Source organism: Mercenaria mercenaria, chromosome 18, assembly GCF_021730395.1.
Source record: "Mercenaria mercenaria strain notata chromosome 18, MADL_Memer_1, whole genome shotgun sequence".
Classification (NCBI taxonomy): Eukaryota; Metazoa; Mollusca; class Bivalvia; order Venerida; family Veneridae; genus Mercenaria; species Mercenaria mercenaria.
Window position 1 is genome coordinate 1,144,604 of NC_069378.1, and position 21,973 is coordinate 1,166,576.

Consider the following 21,973-nt stretch of genomic DNA (forward strand, 5'->3'; position numbering starts at 1 on the left):
GATGGCAATCGCTCGAGATAAGATGTCATGTGCACGAGATAAGATGTTGTGTGCACAAGAAAACATGTCGAGCGCACGAGGTAAAAATCAGTCTGAATCTTTTTTTCTCTCTCTAAATAACACAAGAAAGTATTTTATGTTTTTATTCTGTTGTGTGTGATGTCAGTCTCTTATACAGAAAGAAGAACAAAAAGTGTCCTCCGCAAAAAGTTATAATCTAAAATTTTGCATTTTTGTCACATTTTTAGTATATCATCTCGGTGGAAAGTAAAACATAACAGAATTAAGGACTACACTAGCTAGAAGATTGCACTTTTTGAAAGACACTGACTGCGTTCAATTTTTTTTTACAGTAGACCTTTTTTACCCGAAGTACGGTAACTATGTAAATTCCACGGATGTTTTGATTTTAACGCGCATGCGCTCTTTACGTGTGGCAAAAAAAAAAAACTCTCAACGATAAGAAAACCTACACAAAATTATCATTTTATTACGAATTGTTTTGCCACTATAAGGTTGATTTCAGACAAGTTATTTATTTTACAGTATGCTTTGATTAAACACATGTAGGTTTTTAATCATATCTTACCTGTAAAACCTGCTTTATTCATATTTTCGTCAGAAAAGAACAAGCATTTCTAGTACATTTCCACACATCATACTAATATAAAACTTGTTCCTTACATTTATAAAAGTTTTTTTATTCATCATATCTATTTTTCCCACAACTTCAAATAGTTGTTGTATTTATTTTTCTCCGACCTGAATGATACCTGCATACTTGGGTGGTCGCGGCTCCATGTCATTGAGGTTGCTGTTTTAAGTGATCTACTGGAAATCCTTACGTAACTATTATGCAAATGTCATGATAAGACATAGGACACCTTTCATGGGTGTCCCCTGATTAGAGCGGATCATAAAATTTACTGAAGCATATAAGATGGCTTTGATGTGATTCGGTAATCAATGACATAATATAAGAACGCACTCGGATTAATATATCACGTGGCGGAGTCGTTTTGTGAATCAAAAATAAACATTTAACGAGGTACCTAGTATTTTAAGTTCTATAAGAATATATTTTGGAACTTTAATGGACATTTTCATTCAAAACTATAAAAGTGTATATAGTTACAAAAATCTAAATTCGTAAGATATGAGCCAAATCCAGGACTATAACTACACACTGAAGGAAAACACCTAATATAAATCTCTAGTTTTTTTTAATTTCTTATGTTTACATGCTAGATCATTTTCATATCGAACTTATGTAACTCTCAAACCCGAAGAATCAATAGAAATAAAAAATATCAATTTTAAAATGATTATTATTATACAATGTATTTAGGATTTTTTTTCTTTGAATTCGGAATGAATTGATCAGTATGATTGGATAAAAAAGTCAAAGGCTGAACTTTGTTATTTTCAACTGCGACATTTAATTATATTTTAGGTACCATGTAAGCTAATTGCGACAAGTTGTAACTTATGTGAGATCATGTTAGGAAATAGAACAAAAGCTTTATTAATTCATGGAAAATACCCTTTTTTCATTTTTCTTAATTAACCTGAATTTGTCGAGAACAACCTTGCTGAAAAATTGTTTATTAATCTAAAAGCATCAAAGATAATGCGCATTAGTTATATTTTATCAGCTGTGGGTTTACAAAGATCTACATACATTTTGCTTTGTCTTTCAGTGGATATTTACAATAAAACAAACTCATCATTGATCGAATATATTGAAATAAAGTATAACACTAACGTAATTTATATTGTGCAGGTATGAAGGTATTAAATGCATCCGCTACTATTTTCTATATAAAATTAACAACTTATAACATATTTTTATCAAGATTTCTAGCCTTTCACTTCCTGCGAGACTACCCTTGTCTTGAAGGTCTGTCTTTAGGCAATCAAAATATACCAAAAAAATATGGGGTTGACCATAATGCAGTGAAACCATGGTCACGTGACTGAGACACGTGATGAAAACGTTAATATTGCGTAGGTAGACATCAGGAAATACCTACTTTCACTCTCATTTTACAAGGCAGCTTCCAATCAACTTTTAAGGCATATAACGTAGCTTAAAATCATCTGCGGACATTCCTTTTTACAATCAAGCATAAATAAAGCTTATATCTGGCATGAAAATGGCCTTTACTGGACGGGAAAATTGCACTATATATTGATATGGACTACATTCGAGTGGACCACGGAGGCATATCCGGCTAATTGCCCCCTTCATGCCTGCAGGCATACAGACACTAAATAGCCTGAGCACCTATGAAAAAATGGTAGTCGCATAATGGCGGATTCAAATAGTTCTCAGTTTTTTTGCTGTAAGAAGGATTTTCCTTGAAATCATTGCTATATATTGGTTGAAATCATATTGCATGCCTATACTTGACATACTGGTAGCATTTGCATGTTGAAAAAAGACTCCAAACTGATTTAACATGTGAAATTTATTCATACACCCCTACCCTAAATTGTGATTGTCATTTCAGTGTGAAAATTACGGTGTGTCCGTTTGACCAGAAATATTTTTCTTGCATCAAACATGACCCCTACTTTTCTTTGGATATTTTTACAGTATTAATGTTGATCTACAAGAAAATGTAAGCTAAAGAAATTTAAAATGGGTCTAGGTGTGTATTGCAGCATTGTGAAAACTTGTCATTTTATATAGAATATATAGTGGTGGCTATTTAGTGTGTTATAACCTATAAGAATTGTCACCCGGTAGAATTACTAAAATTTTCTGTCGACTGCAAATAAAAAAAAATTTGTAAACATTGCACATCAACCCAGACAATTGATTTTTGAAAGAATTAAGCAAAAAATAAATGATAATTCTATACTGGTGGGGGAAAAAGGGTGTCGGAAATGGCTTGGTTGTACAACAGTAAATAAAAATCCTAGCCACAAAACTGCCTGGAGAAACTGTCAGAAAACAATATTATGTGCACAGACTTATGTGTCAGGCCACTAGAAATATTTTAAAAATACCCGAAGGCCTACACGTGTCGCATATATGCCATTTTTCTCTTTGTGTGAACCCGGAACATTTGAGCAGAAATGTGGGGACCAATGCTCAGGCCATAAGTTTAGGGAGTTTTCTTTCAAGGACTGTATTCTATGGTATACAGTAGTTTACTATTTTTGTATAATACTTTTGATAAATATAGCACTATTATATACACAACTTATACAAGGCTTATTTACATTTGTGCGGTTAATATAACTTGTTATATGTGTGCAGTGCCGGCTCAGCTGGCCGCAAGGCAGCACAATAATTTTACTTATAACCATCTTTATTTCATCCTAATATCACACTCTATGCATAAGCATGATCTTTTAGGTGTGGGGTGCTAGAAAAGTCAGGCTTGGGGTCAGTGAGACCCTTTGAATAGTGTAAATCTGTATGTAATTTGTACCTATACTGGCGTGAGGCAAAACGACTGCGTCTTGCTCGCGATATGTACCTAGTAGTTTTACGCAACTTGTCGTAGTACTCTGTTCTTAAAAGGTGTCTGATAACAGAAGAGCCATGTGACAGTTTTACACCATTTACCCTAGCTTTAAGGATAACAGTGTCAGCAAGCCCATGATTTAGTCTTAGAATCTGGCCATGGATACGGCCATGGCAGTTGCGGAGAAATGTAACATTTTTGGACAAGCATGCATTGTAGGATCTGTTCACTGCTTCACATTTCTGTGTAGATGTTAAAAATTTAGTTTTTTCTATGCTTTCTGGACCAAGGAGAATTTCAATACATTTCCTGAGTAAAGTCTCATCATCATCAGTCATTTTAAGCCTGACATTGTCTAGCATATAGTTTTTTGCTTTTCTGTAGTTGCCAGAACAAACCCAGCTGTATTTAGAACATGAGGTACCACAGTAACCTTTGAAACATAGTACTATTTCTGAAATTATATTAGGCATTTTGTGTTTTATTACTTTCAAATTGCTTTTGTACTTCTTATGTGCACTTGATAGCTCTGAAACACACCTAGATTTAATAGATAGAGCAAATCTGTTTTTAGATTAGACTTCTGTTTACCACGGAACATTTTGTCACTAAATGGTGCCCGGTTAATTTGCCTTTTTAGAGAATTTGCTAGGTGCCTCACATCTTTAAAGTGCACAGTTTTAGTTCCTTGACCTTTGTCTACATCAGAATGACCTTTAGAATCTCCATCACCTGTGTGGTGTGAAATCTGAAGATCTTTAGTAATATCCTTAGATACCATTTCATTCCATTTGAGCAGAGACCAGGTGTGCAGTATCAACACCTTTTTAGTTACATTTTGACATGAATAGTTGGAGAGAACTTAAATACCATGGCCATGAGATATGACTTTAGCTATAGAATGCAAAAATATGCAGTATTGTTGCATTTGAGATGAAAAAAAGACAATTTTCCCATTTTTTACTGAAAAATAAGCTTTTTTTTAACAAAAAAAATTTCACTAAACACTAATTTTGTTCTATATTTTATCACAGTTGCATAATTATAAGTTTTTTTCAGTGTGGTTGTCTATTCCGCACTTGCTGATGGTATATTTGATGTAATATCTTACGGGTTTTTTGAAAAAAAAAACAGCGTTTAATGACTATATGTGATTCAGCCAAATTTAACGGCTTAAACCGCAGTCTTTGGACAAAATGATGGCTGTACAAAAATAGTGATTTTGAGAAAACTACTGGTTTGTTTGGGCTGAAACTTGTTTTATAAGCTGAATATAGATGAAACTTCACATAGAGAGCAAAAAAGCTGAAAAAAAATAATCATATTTCCTTATAGGCATACAGACACTAAATAGCCTGAGCACCTGGTAGTCGCATAATGGCGGATTCAAATAGTTCTCAGTTTTTTTTGCTGTAAGAAGGATTTTCCTTAAAATCATTGCTATATATTGGTTGAAATCATATTGCATGCCTATACTTGACATACTGGTAGCATTTGCATGTTGAAAAAAGACTCCAAACTGATTTAACATGTGAAATTTATTCATACACCCCTACCCTAAATTGTGATTGTCATTTCAGTGTGAAAATTACGGTGTGTCCGTTTGACCAGAAATATTTTTCTTGCATCAAACATGACCCCTACTTTTCTTTGGATATTTTTACAGTATTAATGTTGATCTACAAGAAAATGTAAGCTAAAGAAATTTAAAATGGGTCTAGGTGTGTATTGCAGCATTGTGAAAACTTGTCATTTTATATAGAATATATAGTGGTGGCTATTTAGTGTGTTATAACCTGCAGTCATGTATTTTGCCCTACGTTGAGTGCGCATGCGCGAAAATTGTTTCCCGTTGCTAAGGAATTAGTACGGAGTAAAAAGGTCTATACCACGGTGTGATACTGAAGTGTGACAATCACTATGAGAAGATATCATCAAGGTATATACAGTAATATAATTCTGATAGTATATCTTGGCATACAAATTCAACTTGAAAAAAAGATACATTTCGAAACAAAGTTTGCTTTATCAATCTTAAGATATCATGATCATGACAAATATCTCATAACATAACACTACGCAAACACTGCATAAACTATTTTTACAATATTATTATAATTCTTTTCATGAATTCAGAAAAAAAAATATATGGAAAGTTTTAGCTTCGTCCATATGGCAAGTCCAAAAGAAAGGATGTTTAGGGACAGTGCGATAACGTTAGAGGGATGGCAACGATAAACTATCAGAATCATGAAAAGCCATCCTAATGAGTAAGACTACCATAAGTCCTACTCAGTCAGTTCATATAAGACATTGATTATCAGGTCATTTTTTGGTATTTTCTGTATTTTAATGTTTTAGCTGCTGCCTTTCTCTGTCTTATTCCGGTTTGAAGTACGCTATACCTTCGAAAGGTATTTTATATTGAAAAAAAAAAACAACAAAAAAAAAAAAAAAAAACAATTTTCTGTGTATTTCGGCTTCACTGTTATTCATAGACATCTGCGTAGTAGATTCTTATGTTAGTGTGTTGGTTAACGTTCTAATATAATCATAAAATGAACATGTCGGGATGCTCGTGTCTGCATGATAACGCGTTTTCTCTAATTTTTAAACAGCTGTGTAAAAAACGGGGTTTTCGACCTTCAGTGGTATTCTATTTAAGGAGAAGCATATTGCTACTTGCGCACTACGTATAGACATGAGGACACCTGTAATATTCAGTACTTTGTGAATAAGGATGAGGTACTATGAATGTAATAAGGTAATAAGAAATCAAAAATCTTCATGAAAGTACGTACAAACCAACACATTAAGCTTTTGTATAAAGAAAAATAAATAAACAGGTTTTGTATAATACCATTGTTCCAAATAATGTTGTAGTTCTGCGTTTTTCTTTCTAACGTGCCAGGTTTGCTTAAACAGGCAAAAGTTAAACACTACAATATCAACTTTGGGTCGACGCCATCTTTCTCATTGATCAAAATGTAAACACAAAAAGTCCGAGTGGAATTAGCATTGCAAGGGCATGACATGACATTCTACAAAATGAATACCTTAGTACAGTTATCAAAAATGCTACACTAGTCTGGTGGGTTAAATACATAACGTCGATTACTTGAAATTGATCTTGAAAAAAGAAGTTTAATTTTAGTTTATTTACATGGTTTTTATTTTTCCAAGCTGATCACAACCAAAACAAATGTAAAATAAAAAAGTGGAAACAGGTCGCTTAACACAACAAAAACGAAAATGTTGCAGGCTCGGTTTGATTGAGCCTGTTCATGGACGGTAGTGGAAATGCATGATACCGTCCACGCCCTCTAGCCCCGGGTTGAGCAGAACTCAACATTTACACATGCTAAAAGTACAAAAAGCAATTAAGAGACATCCGCAGATGTTTTCAAACGGCGGTGAACATGGAACCTTCAATGATACACGTGTTGAGGCGTGTAATTCCACGAAGAGCGGCGTTTGGTCCCCAGATAAAATAAAGGGTTTGCCCCAAACGAGAAAACAATGGGCAGAACTAAACAAAATGAAATTTAGGAAGCCTCTTTTAGTCTTTCGCAAGTAGTCAAAATATAAATAGTGTTTTTGTCCCTTTAGTTTAAACATATTTATTCCCAAGAGTACATAACATAGATTTGTATATTTACAACAACAAGTTAACATGATACTAAGGAAAGGATAAGAATGAAAGACATGTCTTATAGAATTCTTCTCCTTAGGCGGACAATAAAGTTTGTATGTAAACACAAAAGAGCATTATATCATTTTATACTCGTGGGGGGAAATAGGTCGTGATACAAGTATCGTATAGTGTAAAGTAATGAAAATTTAAAATAGAAATAAACAACGTAAGTCTAAAGACAAAAGTAATCAAAAAGAAAAGGGCCAAAAAGATAGAGGGGGCGGGGGGGGGGGGGGGGGGGGGCGGTTTTGTCTGGAAGAAAGGAAAGGATACAAAAATTCTTACCTAGATGAATTTGAACTGGGGAAAATTTTATAGTTTATCCTTTTTGAAAGGAATGGGTTAAAAGAGAATGTGTTGAGATCAATCTCAAGTTTTGTAGTTTAAGTGAAAGGGGACGTTACGGAAAGCACTTTTTTTTTTTAATCACATTCGAACAGGAAAGGGGAAGTTTGTTTCAATTTTCCACACGGCAAAAAGGGAGCGGAGAAATTTTTTTAAAAAATGGGGGGTTGAGGGAAATGCTTTAGTGCAAAAGTGGGTGAAAAATTTTTGGATTTTTCTGTCCCAACGTTAATACGTGGGTTTTTTTTTGGGTCTTGTAAATTTGACTTTTAAAGGTGAAAAATTTGAGCAGTTGCGAAGTTTTTTGGGTAGTTGGTTTCCAATCACGAATGATAAAGGGTAAAAAGGAGTTGAAATTAAAGCAGATTTGGCATGATATTATGTATTCATCGGGTTTTCTTGGAGTATCGGGGGTTCCCAGCGTCGGGAACAAGATGGGATTTCGGGTTTTTGTTTTGCCTGCTTTTTATAGAATATAACGGTTGTGCTTGTTTCTTCTTTCCGATGGGGGTTTCCCAATTGATTTTGGTGTAGTTTTCCAAAGAGAGGGTTTTTTTGCCCCAAAAGCAATACGTGCACACTCTTTTTAAATTTTTGTCAAGTTGATCAATTTCTACTGGGCAAAATTTGCTCCAAACAACGTCAGAAACTCAAAATTTTTGGGCCCCGAAAAAAAGATGTATAAAAAACTTTGGGGTTTCGGTTTAGTGGGGGTATTTTAATACGCATGATTTTAACATTTTTCCATGTTTTTTGGGTGATGTAGTTGAATGTTTATGCCGTACAAAAACAGAAAGAAAAAAACCCAAAGGGGTTTTTGCTCAAGGACCCCAGGTATTTCTTGATTGAACAATTTTTAAGGCGGATGTTGCGGACCGGTACGTTTTTGGTTACAAAAAGAGATTCGATTTTGATGGATTGAAAGTTCAACCCTTTTTGGCCACGACGAGATTTTCTGGTATCTGATGGGGAGAGTTGCGGCTGAATCAGGTGTTCTATATTACATGGGCTAGTGATGCGAAGGGGATTTATAAAGATTTTTTCTTGTTCAATATCTTAATTTAAAAATAAGAAATAGCAGAGGTCCCCAAAATTGACCCCTGGGGAACCCTGTTTAATGTAGCCCATGATGATGAGGGGGGAGTATAACCCCTTTTTGCCCATCTGAAGAAATTGAAACCAAAAGAGCAAAAAGGGCAGTAATACTGATATTTAGTTTTGGGTAAAAAAACCTTTGTCCATACTTTTTCAAAGGGTTTTCTTTTGTCAAAGAAAAAGACAGAACTTTCCCGCCCCTCTCAAGAGCTTTGCAAAGTGTTTGTAAAGGGGGACCAGTTGAGACTAGGTCACCGGAATGAAACGGGCGGCTGTAGTTTGAAAGTTGATTCTGAAGATGATTAAAGACGGCTTAAAAACCAGAGTTGAACACCTTTCGTTTTTGTTTTAAAAGGAAATTTGGCCCTTAAATTTCTTTGGGAAATGAGCACGCCTTTTTGTGAATAGGTCATGGGCCCTTTCCAAACTGCGGGAAATTGTAAAAGATTGTAAAAAGCATTGAATAATTACAAAGGGGGAAGGAGAGTATGGAAAAATTTTTGTAGGAGGCTGTTACTGATACCATTGGCCCGTGCTTTTTCAATTTTAAAGATTTGAGGGGGCATTTAACTTCACGGGGTGAATTTTAGATTAGATAGAAAGGAAAGGAGTTTGGGGGGGGCAAGGTCAGGTGCTTTTCTATTGTCGTCGTCAAATTTTTTTTGCTGAACAAAGTAGTCGTTAAGAAGATTAGCCTTATAAGGTCAGAGTATGTTATTTTGGGTGGTGTTTAAAGTCTTGAAAGGGGGGGAAAGTTTATTTATTGGTTAGAAATAAAAGGGTTTTAAAAGTTTTCCCCAATCCTTGGACGATAGAGAACCGCGTTTGAGTTTGTCAGAAAGTTTAAGAAAATAATTTGATTTGGCCTCGCGTATCAATAGGATTGTTTCGTTTCGAACTGTTCTAAATTTTTGCCAGAGTAGTGTTGTGTTGATGTTATTCTGGCCTTTCTGTATAAACGTTTGCGTTTACGTATATTTCTTCGAATGTCATTTGTCATCCAAGGTACATCAAGGGGTCTTACTTTAATAGTCTTGTTAGGATGTCTGTTTTGCAAGGTCAGATATTAGTTGTTATTACTTTATTGGCATATGTGTTGATATCTACATCAATGTAGTTATCCCATGGATGATTTTGACAGATCTCTCAAACTATCATAGTCACCGCGGTCGTATTCCCAAATAAGTCTATCAAAGCAGTGGCGTTTTGGTTTTTGAAATTTAAGAAGTCCAAATACAGGAGTGTGATATCTTTGTTCTTGGTCAAGAAAGTGTTCACCAACACCAGAATAGAGAACGTTGTTCTTGTTGGAAACAAAAATAAGATCAATCAAAGATTCGGAGTGTTCGGTAAAATGAGTTGGCTGATCAATTAGTTGCTCAAGATTAAATTGTTGTGTGATTGAAGTAATTTTGCGATTTGTTATCGGACTGAATACATTGTAGTTGAAGTCACCGGTTATTATGACATCAGATATATTTGTATCAATTGCAAGACCGATAGAATCCTCAACAAGATTGTTGTAATAGTATCAGAATTGGAGGGACGATAAAACACTCCGAACAGAATATGTCTGTTACTGTGTAACGTTATTTCCACCCATATACATTCCAAACGATTCAACTCTAAATCAAGGCCTCCCCCGATAGTGAAGCTGTCTTTAAATACAAGATAACACCCCCGGGGTATCACCACCCGATCTCTGCGTTCGGGCGTTGAAAAGATGATAATAGCAGATCTTCTGTAGGAACAGAATTGTTAAGCAAGTTCCGAAAAGGCGAGAATGTCAAAGTCACATAGTTCTGTGTAAAGGATATCAAGTTTGTGTGTATATTTGAACATTGAGGTGGATAAAAGAGAGATGATTGGAATGTTTATCATTTCTGTTGATGGGGAAAAGGACACCGAGGGAGTAGAGGAACTTGGACCTGGATTTGATGAACATCCCCAGCGGTTAGCAGAAGTAGAGATAACCATGTGTAAAAGTTTACTACAAACAAAACCTTGAGAAGGAATTGTGTAAAACGAAGGTTAGTAAAAAAATCTTAGTGTACACAGGACTTTTCTTAGGTGACGCTTGTTGTGTTTCTGCTTTTGAAAATATATTATATACGGTAAAGTGAGAACAAAATTTTCAGGTAAACTAGAAAATGCATCAAAAACAAGATATGCATAAACATTGGGAAGTGCCCTTTGGGAAACTATATGAATGCATGACGGCCTTCTTTGAGATTTTGTTATTCATGTAACTGGTAATAAAAAGTCCAAACATAGAAGATGAGAAGCCGCCATAAGCATTACAACTAAAAACCCGGGGAATACTATGATGCGTGAGAAGGAAATTTCAGCAAGTTTTGGGCTGAGAAAACGAGACAGGTGTGATCGTGATGGAATAGAGAAAATATAGTGAGAAAGAAAAATAGAAAAGCATTGGTATCAAATAGATGAAGGGATTTTACGATTTTTTAGGGATTTTTTGTCCCTTTCAGAGTATCTTTTCTCAACAACAACGTGTTTACTTTTGCACTACCGCGTTTCAGTATGTGTCACTTTGCATTCTCGAAATCGGCATGTTGCTATCGCATGCTAGGAAAAGAAATCAATGACTCGAAAAGATAAATTAAAAGAAGCGAAAAGTAGTAAATTCAGCGGGTTGTATTCACCGAACTGTAGTTTTCTTACACAAAAGTTAACCCCCGCCCACCTTTTCGTAAGGAACAATATAGATCGTTACGGGAATATATGTCTTTGAAAATCTGATATTCCAGAAAATATCGGAAAACCATTATAAAGTAAGTGGATTTTATATTAAATAAAGAACAGCCGGATTTAGTGGTGTTCAGCCTTCCGTTTCGGCGATTCACTTGAAAAAGTATTACTGCGCTGGAGGAATGGTAACTCTTATCATACGACGGGAGGTAACATAGGTGTCAGATCGTGTATATTTAATTGTAAAAAACTATAAATATTTATAATTTCTTATCAAATTATGAATCCTTTTCAGAAAATGTGTTTTACAATATATCTGAAAATTATGAATTTGTATGGAAATTTCCATAGACATTTCCACTTTCAGTTGTGAGGCACTTCCGTTATAATTTTTGACAACAATAACAATTACAAAATTAATTAATAAAGCCACATATAAACTGGCTGCTACTCAGATTCATCAATACAACATTGTAGGCCTACTTGTTCATTACATTATAAAATAAAGTTTTTCCTTGATAAGCATTAACAATCAATTACGCTTACATTTACAACTGTTCTGACCCCGAATTAATTTACGCGAATGGAACTTTTATTGTAGTTGCAGAATGTAAACTACGTTAAAGTAATACCAGTCTCAATCAATTTGGTAAATAAGAGTCTGTAATTATGAACGTATGGAAAAGAAATATATCACTGAGTAATCCTTTACAGATCCACATCTTCCTTGCTTTGACAAATCCGCTTTATAACTCCTATGAAGTGATTCATAATAAACAGACAGCAAACTATTCTTTGGCAATATTTGTCTTTCATTTGAGCAGTTTAAAATATGAAATTAAAACAAAGAAGTATAAAATACACAGGACGGCAACTGGCTGTAATCTCGCGTGAGCTCGTGTCAGAGCGTGATTCAGCGATATCTTAGCCAAACATCGGCGAGCATGGAGTTACAATTTGTACCTTTATAACTACATTTAAAATACATGTTAGCTTCTAAAACAATATTAGTTTAATGTGAAATTGTCTTAAGACACGAAGTACACGTTCTTTTTTGCCATCGAAAGAAGCGTGGTCATACGGTGATAATTATTTTACCGGTGAATAATTGCTTTCGCATACAAAATGGCGCGTGGAGAAAGCGCCACTTCCAGTAAACGAGATCTCATTCCGTTATCACGGGATGTTGGCGAGATTTGCTCTATATGCCTTTCAAGTTGCCAATCTATTTATTTTTTATAGCTCTTTGATTAAAACAAGAGCTTTAAGACAGCGCGCTCGACTTTTCTCAGTGCTCGACTCTGAATTAGAGCTTTGCCAGTAAAAACATTCAAGTTAAAATGGGACATAACTCTGTCAAAATTCAAATCAGAGTTATGAGAATTGTGTCTCCTGGTGTAGACTTCGATAGTAAATAACTATTCTGAGTTTCAAGTCAAAAGCTTTAAACAATAAAAGATATATTTGACTTTATCAAAAATTGAAACAAAAAATTCTAACCTAAAAGGGGCATAATTTTGTCCAAATTCAAATCAGAGTTATGGTGATTGTTTCTCCTGGTGTAGACCTTGCTGGTAAATGATTATTTTAAGTTTCAAGTCAATAGCTTAAACAGTAACAGAGATATTTGACTTTATTAAAAACTTTAACCAAAAATTCTAAGTTAAAAAAGGGCATAATTATGTCAAAATTCAAACTAGAGTTTCTCCTGGTGTAGACTTTGAGAGTAAATAACTATTTTAAGTTTCAAGTCAATAGCTTTGATAGTAACAGAGATATTTGACATTATCAAAAACCTTAACCACCGGCGACGTCGACGCCGACACCGGGGCGAGTACAATAGCTCTACTTTTTCTTAGCTAATGACATACTAGTATTTTAAAACTTTTGATGGACTTTTTCTTAACATGATCTGAAAGAATGACAACGTACATGGTTATATCACTTAAAAATGAAAAGTTTGATCACATGTGGTTGAAGTAAATATTAAATATTTCATTCGAAAAAAAGAAAGAAAGATATTTGACAAGGTATTAATCCCGACTGGTGTACACACCTACACAAACAAAGGCAGGCACAATCCCCTCCATGCCCCTTTCTTTGATTTTTATCAGGTCAGTTATCAGTTCGTATACAAATATATAACAAGTCAAATGGTTTATCGCGGCCAGAAATTTGTACAAACCGGACAGAAGTTGCGAAATTGTCATTTGTGCAGGAAAGAAGCGTTTACCGTAATGTCCAGTACTGGACAGGTATAGTGACCATGCACGGACACAGCCAATTTTCTCAGAGGGGGGCCGATCCCCTTGCCCCCCCCCCCGCCCCTGGACATTTTGAAATTTAGCAGTTCATTTTTTGCATTCTGGGACAGTTTTATGGACTAACCTGTTAAATTTGGGAAAATGATAAAATCAAGCTTTCTTGAAGGTAAAATTCTTAGTTTCTTTTAGATAAATAATATGAATTATGTCGGGGTCGTATGTAGCAGCAGCCGCATATACTTTACATGCAGTCCTAATGTTGCCTTTTGCGAAAAACATTTTCTTTCCTTCTTGTCTTCTTTCCTTTTTTAAAGATTTTCCAGAGGGTGTCCGGACCCCCGGTACCCCCACTCTGGATCCGCGCATGGTGACATATCATGCTTTCTGTTTATGCAGGTAAACTTGTGTTTGGTTAAATTTCAACAGAGCACAATTGTCTGAACAGTGTACAAACTCATTACTGTTTTTTTCGGGCAAGGGTAGAAAAAAGGTGGTAAACAATGAAAGCAGTAACAGTTTTATTAAAAAAAAATAAACAATGAGACAAACATTTCCAACATCTTGGACGGTTCAAAAATCCCATGTTAAACATACGATAAAGCCCGAAACGCGTGAAAATGTTCCGAATGTAAATCGGGTGAAATAGACGCTCGTATAGTTAGATTATGCGTCTAGATTGATTAAACTGGGCGAGTCTACTTACTTATTACTTGAGGATGAAAAAAACGTGTTTTTTAAATGTTGCTCTTAAACACGGGTGGCGGTTGAACTACTAAAAGTACAACAACAGTTAATTCACAACAAATCGTACGGTATGTTTTTATAATCAGTAGAAGCTAGTCGTATTTACGCTTATGAGACCTGTTTCACCCATAAAGTAAAGAATTGACAGGTCCATCATGAAATATTTTCCCCAGCGTGCAAATACTTGACCTATTCAATATGATCGCGGCCTCATCGGCCGCGATCAATTACCATCTGTTGTTATTTTTAGCTCACCTGAGCACGAAGTGCTCAAAGGTGAGCTTTAGTGATCACCCTGTGTCCGGTGTACGTCGTCGTCCGTCCGTCTGTCCGTCGTCAACAATTTGACTGTTAACATTCTAGAGTTCACATTTTTGGCTCAATCTTAATGAAACTTAGTCAGAATGTTACCCTTAATAAAATCTTGGACAAGTTTGATATTGGGTTATCTGAGGTAAAAAACTAGGTCACCAGGTCAAATTAAAGGAAAAGCTTGTTAACACTCTAGAGGTCACAATTTTAGCCCAATCTTAATGAAACTTGGTCAGAATGTTACCCTTAATAAAGTCTTAAAAGGGTTTGATACTGGGTCACCTGGAATAAAAAACTAGGTCACCAGGTCAAATCAAAGGAAAAACTTGTTAACGCTCTAGAGGTCACAATTTTAGCCCAATCTTAAAGAAACTTGGTCAGAATGTTATCCTTAATAAAGTCTTAGAGGAGTTTGATATTGGGTTATCTGAGGTTAAAAACTAGGTCACCAGGTCAAATCAAAGGAAAAGCTTATTAACACTGTAGAGGCCGCATTTATAAATATAGCTTCATGAAACTTGGTCAGAATGTTAATATTGATGATCTCAAGGTCCAGTTTGAATCTGGGTTATGTAAAATTAAAAACTAGGTCACCCGGTTAAATCAAAGGAAAAGCTAGTTAACACTGTAGAGACCACATTTATGACCATATCTTAATGAAACTTGGTCAGAATGTTAATCTTGATGATCTTTAGGTTAAGTTTAAATCTGGGTTAGCTGGAGCCAAAAACCTGGCCACTAGGTCAAATCAAAGGAAAAGCTTGTTGACACTCTAGAGGCGACATTTATGACTGTATCTTCATGAAACTTAGTCAGAATGTTAAACTTGATGATCTTTAGGTCAAGTTCGAATCTGGGTCATGGTGGATCAAAAACTAGGTCACAGGGTCAAATCAAAGGAAAAGCTAGTTAACACTTTAGAGGCCACATTTATGACCATATCTTAATGAAACTTGGTCAGAATGTTAATCTTGATGATCTTCAGGTCAATATGTCAGGTGAGCGATACAGGGCCTTCATGGCCCTCTTGTCTATTACAGTATTTGTTGATTACGCAACTTTATTTAAAAAAAAACCCAAAAAACTAAAACAAAAAAAAACAAACAACAACACAAAAACACACAAAAAAAAAACAACAAAAACTTTATAATACGGGTTGGCATGGGGAAAGGTGGTTGGAGGGTTACTGCAATGGTCCAATTTAATAGGGAGTGGGAAGGAGGTGTTCTACATTCACATTTCTTTTATTTTGCTATTTTAATTCTACAATTTCATGTTCTGCGTTGTTCTGTTAAAATTATAAAATACATGTCATGTTAAGTCGGAGAAAAACATTTATTACAGCTATTGGAAGAAAAATCTGCTGATAGGAAGAATGTAAGAAATTATGACATTTTTAAAGGAAACTTTTTATTTGTTGCAACTACACTTTCAGACCAGTAGCCTCGATGAAACTTGTGGTTTGCCGCAGATCCTCAATGCCTCCATGCAGTTTTTGATGGATTGAGTTATCTATCAGCCAAGTCGCAGCTCGCTCCTGGTTATGCCTTTTACATCTCTGAAGTATATACTCTGCAGTCTAATCATCTTCACCATATGGAGCCCGCCCGCTTAGCTCATTAGGTAAGAGCGTTGATCTACGGATCGCGGGGTCGCAAGTTCGATCCTCGGGCGAGGCGTATGCTCTCCGTGACTATTTGATAAACGGCATTGTGTCTGAAATCGTTAGTCCTCCACCTCATGTGTGAAAGTTGGCAGTTACTTGCGGAGAACAGGTTTGTACTGGTACAGAATCCAGGAACACTAGTTAGGTTAACTGCCCGCCGTTATAATGACTGAAATAATGTTGAAAAACGGCGTTAAAACCAAAAACAAACAAAACAATCTTCACCACATGGACAAGTTTGCGATGGTGCCAGTCTGTATGCCTTGTACATGTGAGAATTGAGTTTGTTGTGCTCTGTGCCATGAGCGAAGCCTGACCAGCATCAGTTGTTCAGACCAATCGAGGAGGTGAAATTATCTTCCTCTATCTTTGGTCTCGTTAGTGCTTTGATGATGGTCACTTTTTCCTTGTAGCTCGCAGATTTTGTTGGTAGTTCTGACTTGAGCTCCTAGCTTCGCCAGTTGGTCTACCTCTACATTACCTGCAAGTCCTTGCTGCAGAGCTTTATTGTTGATCAGACAGTGCATCTGTGAGAAAGGCGACTGAAGAGCTTTCTTCTACTGAGTCTTCAACCATTTAGAAGGCCTTCATTAGAATTTCAGTCCCTGCCTTGTGAGTGCAGCAGTGTTTTCTTTTGGCTGCATGTAGTGTTTTTCTCTTGCCAGATGGATATTGAATGAAAACTCCTGCTTCTCTATCTTTGACGGCGCATGTGGCTGATATATCTGTATAGACATGAGTTCATGGTCGTTAGTATGTTCAACTATCGATTGAGTTTCTTTGCCTCGTGATCGAAGCTGCTACGTTTGAGCCGATTTTTGTTATAGCATCTAACTTGGCTTTCATGGGATGGTTTTGAAAAAACTGAACTTCTCTGCTTGAAGCAGGACCTTTGCATGTCTCCTGTCTTGAAACGGCTCTGCACCTGTTAGCGTCTCCATAAAAGAGATTTTGCAGCATCTGTCATGATCCGCAATGCTTGGTTTTGTCCAGGGTCTGTGTGTTAGTTTTGGCAGTAGTGGACCAGGCAGTCTAGCTATACTCTAAAGGGGGTCTCACTGTTCTCTGGTATACTGTATTGAGTACTTTCCCACATGGTTTCAGCAAGTTTGCGCATCATTGCAAGCATCCTAAGGGCCTTCCCTTCTGCTTGACTAATGTGGGGCCTCCAGGTTAACCGTTTTTGAAAGGTCACTCGAAGGTATTTTACCTCGTCTACTTCAGTCAGCAAAGTGTTTCCCATCTTTAGTTTACCCGCCCTCTGCTTTGACGACAGTAAGAATAGTGTGGTGGACGATTCATCTGTATTGATCGAGACACCAATTTTCAGCACAGCTGAAAGCTTGTTGATGGCTTCCTGCACCCTGTGTGTGGTTGTTCCGACATCTTCTTCCTTACACTATTACCAGGTCGTCAGCGTAGAGTGCAACTTTAACGCCTTTTGGAGACCATTGATGAAAACAAAGAAGAGTGTAGGAGATAGGACTCCGCCTTGCAGGACACCATGACGCAACATGAACTTCCTACTTCTGGCATGTTCTAAGCTGAATCTTGCTCTCCTGTTGTAGAGGTATGACTAAATCCATCTCAGCATGTGACCTCCTACTCTCCTGTTGTAGAGGTATGACTTTATCCACCTCAGCATGTGACCTCCTACTGCAGTCGCCATCAGTTTGACGAGGAGTCAATCAGTCCAAACTTTGCCAAACGCTCGTTGCAGATCAATCCATGCTGTAAGCACGACTTTCTGCTCTTGGAAGGCGTCCTCTATCTCTTGCGCTAGATAAGTTGTCTGGTCCTCAGTTGAGCAGAATCGTCTGAAGCCACTGAAACTGTTGCGTTGCGAGTAGGTTGTTAGTCTCCATGTACCACTTCGGGTGTGCATTCACAATCCTCTCCATGGTCTTTCCAACACAGTTGGTTATGGTTGCATGGCCGATAGTTTGCAATCGTCTTTGGATCCTTCCCTTTCTTATGGATGGGGATTACGGCTACCTCTTTCCATATCTGTGAAAGCAGTCCTTGTGTCCAGCTGTAGTTATTTCCAGGAGTCTGCAATTTGCTGCAGTTCCTAGATTGGTCAGCATTTCATTTGTGAATCCATTTTGTCCAGGAGAGATACTTCTTTGTCTTCCACTGCCTAAGAGCTCTCTGCAGCTCTTGTAGTTTAAAACTCTGTTTCATGCATTATGATGTCACTTGACTTGTCTGCCTTTCCCTTTATTCTCTTCGGGCTTCTCTTTGCCGTTTCCAAGCCCCATGTGGTTTTTGAACAATCTGTGTAAGAAAAGAATTGGAACCACTGCCTTATCCTTGCATGATCGTAAGAGGCGACTAATAGGGTCTTAACACTTGGTTTTGCAGTAACTCTGTGATTCCAGCAGGTATGCAAATTTTGATTCCATACCTCATGTTTTTATTTCGATGTAAATGAGATGTGGGACCAAAATTTGTAGTCCTGTTTGGCGCCATATAACCTATACTGTGTTGGTGCGCCGTAAAACCCAAATAGATAAATAAATAAATAAATAAATACTTTGCCATTCCCTGTTGATGGGGATATCTGAAACACCTCTGTAGTTGAAAGCAAAACTTTGCCGCTTGTTTACCTGTCAACAGTTCACCATTCTCTTCTAAATTTACTGAGCCCCTTCCTGTGTCTTCATCTTTCAGCTATCTCATCAATTTCTACAGCTTTTGGTTATCTCGCTCTTTTTTGAGCGAGGATGTTTTGTTTCCCCGGCTCTTCCTCTATGCATCCCGTTTGTCCTTAAATAATTAGGGGATTGTATTCTGCTTCTTCCCTGGCTTCTGATAGCTTTGCCTGTAGATTTCCCAACTCATCTCTCCAACAGGGCTTATTGTCCTTTCTTGCTCCCCTTGGAATGGCGCTATAAACAGCCTTAAGTTTATTTGCATTGAATCGTTTTGACAACCCGGTTGATGTCTCTACCTTCCACTGTTGTCTTTGCAGAGCTCATCACTCAGACTTTGGTAAAAGGTCCATCTGGCCTTCTTGTAGTTCCTTCTTGGAATATCAGGTGAAATAGAGGCTATATTGTCCATAGTAAGATGGCCTGGGCAATGGTTGCTACCTCTTAGTTGCTCATCGACCTCTCGCTTGACATGGCCATGTATGTCATCAGTACATAAAGCAAGATCAGGGATTGATGTTGTTTGCCTGCTTCTGGAGTAAAGAGTTTGTGGATCCTCTTGCTTGTTAACGAGGTTAAGCTTGTTAACATCTTGCCAGGGCTTCACGTTTTCCCCACGTTTATCCAGATGGTCAAATCCCCAGCTTTGTGAGTTAAAGTGTCCTATAATGATAAACCAAGTTTTATCATGTGTAACTTTGTCAATTGACAGACCTCGGAACTCGGAGTATAATTCATATGCATGTTGGTCTTGCAGCACTGATGTTGTTCCTGACCAAAGTCATGATGCCTCCTTTTCGTCTGACAATTATGTCACAGTGAAAACACTGGTATCCTCTAACTTTGGAGGATTCCTCTGGTTGTAGGTGAGTTTCCTGAATGCAGCAGACATTGATGTCTTTCTTGTTGAAGACACCCTCCACATTCCAATGCATCAACCTGAAATGCTGATACGGATTGGTTCTTCTCCTTGGCATGTTTCTCCTATTCTTTGCATATTATGGACTGAAAGAGCGACTCCCAGTAGCTGTGGGTGGACTCTGTCGAAGCTCTGAGCCCGGCACTGAATCTGCCTCGAGGAACCTCAGAGATTTAGCACCAAAAATGTTGAATACCGGATGGCCGTGTAGGTATAGCGATATTGCATGGTGCCGTGGTTGGTTAAGAGAGTGCCAATTGCCCAGCACCTTTGTCGTCACCTCTCTAGGTATCTGTCGGGGTTACCTCACCCTTAGTTCCGATCGATTTCATACCCTACCCTGGGAACACAGTGGCTACTCATCCTGTTCATAGGCATCAGGGTGAGTCCTATGCAGTTCTGTCTGAGGCCGCAACGTGTTCAGTTGCCGTGTGGCGCCAACTGGGAGGTACTTCAAAAGCGCTTGTCTGCAGAGAGGCTATGTACTGGCAGGGAAGACCTACGCACTCGGCTTCTTGTTCTTCAGAAGGCTACCCAGCGGCGGAGGCCGAAAGATGAAGGTGACAAGCACACAACACATAGCACAGCACACTTGACGCATCAGCAGACCAAAGCCACAAGAAACAAATTTGATGCGTGTTTCATGAATGGATCTAGACTTGATTTAAGATTTGGATTCAGTATTGTTATAATTTATTGTCCTTTGGAAATATAGAGTCCACTCAGTGTACACGGGTAATAGAGTTCCGCTTAAGCCGGTGCTATGGGGGGTGGCGGGGGGGGGGGGGTGCGTGATGAGTGTTGCATAGACTAGCTACTAGTCTGATAATAAGTTTTTTTTTATATACTAATGTATTTCCTTGTCAGATATCTTTCATTTATAGATAGCTCCCAGTTTATAGACTGCTCCCTTTTGAATATCTGGCTGTATTATCAAGCAAGAAAAGGTAACCATGTTATAACTATGAAGGGAAGTAATTTAACATAAAATATGAGAAGAGACTATGACTGGCAAATGTAAGGACTGGGACCAGTCTAAGTGTTGCACTGACCATTCCCTCTCATTAACAAACTGCTATTATTTTCCTGTTGCATTCTTTGCTTCCAAAGGATCTTCTAACTTACTTTTTGAGAATGATCGCGGACGAATAAAATTAAGGAAAAAATGGATCCTCAGGTAAGACTTAATTAATGACATATCTGTCTTAAACTCAAGGCTTTCTGTATAACAAATTGTCTGATCAAAATAATTATGTTTATCGTGGAAGTATTCAATTGTGGTTATATTATATTTGTGCGGTCCTTCTGCCATGCCCAAAAAAGCGCAAAACATCTAGTAAAAATTGGACAACAAATGGCGTTGTTAGTTTGTCTAAACATGTTTGGGAAATATAATAATTTTAATTGTCGAAACAGATAAAACAAAACTGATAATAAATTTATGAAAACATAAGGAAAGTTTGAAATTTTGAAGTATTTTATCACGCACTTCAAGATTTCACTCTTCCTGAGATCAGGTCATAAAACGTGAACACGTGAAATACAAAATTATGAACCTTATGTTTCACATGTTATACCTTCAATGTTATCATAAATATAATAATACGTGTATTCCCAAAGCAGAAAATCAATAGCTGCACACACTACACGACATCATAAAATTTCATAAAACATGAAATCAAGAAGTTTGAAATCTTGAAGTATGAAGTCATGAATTTCACGACTTCACACTTCACAATGTTCAAAATTTCACAAAACGTAAAATGAAAAAGTATGAACTTCATGATTTCAGACCTTTTGGCTTCATTATTCTTTAACTTTTAATTAGAATCATAAAATCTAAAACTGTTACCTATGAAATCCTAAATTTTACGATTTCACACATGGCGACTTCATGATTCCTTAAATATCATTAACTTAAGATTTCTTTCAACGGTGGAAGAAGTGCACCGTTGCCCCTCGGGCACGAACTTGAATTTAATTCAATGGTCTCCATACAGACAGATCCTCTATATCTCTGTCAGAGATTCAAATCCACAGTTGCATGCTGCAAGTGTTTCGATGACAGCGACCTTAAGCAATTCAATATGGA

General features: G+C 37.0%; 1 protein-coding gene across 1 annotated transcript in view; it reads right to left on the reverse strand.

Annotated features, from left to right (window-relative positions):
- The window catches only part of LOC123539385 (uncharacterized), an 88,979-nt gene that overhangs the window by 29,448 nt on the left and 37,558 nt on the right, over positions 1 to 21,973 (reverse strand). The gene's annotated exons all lie outside the window — the stretch shown is intronic.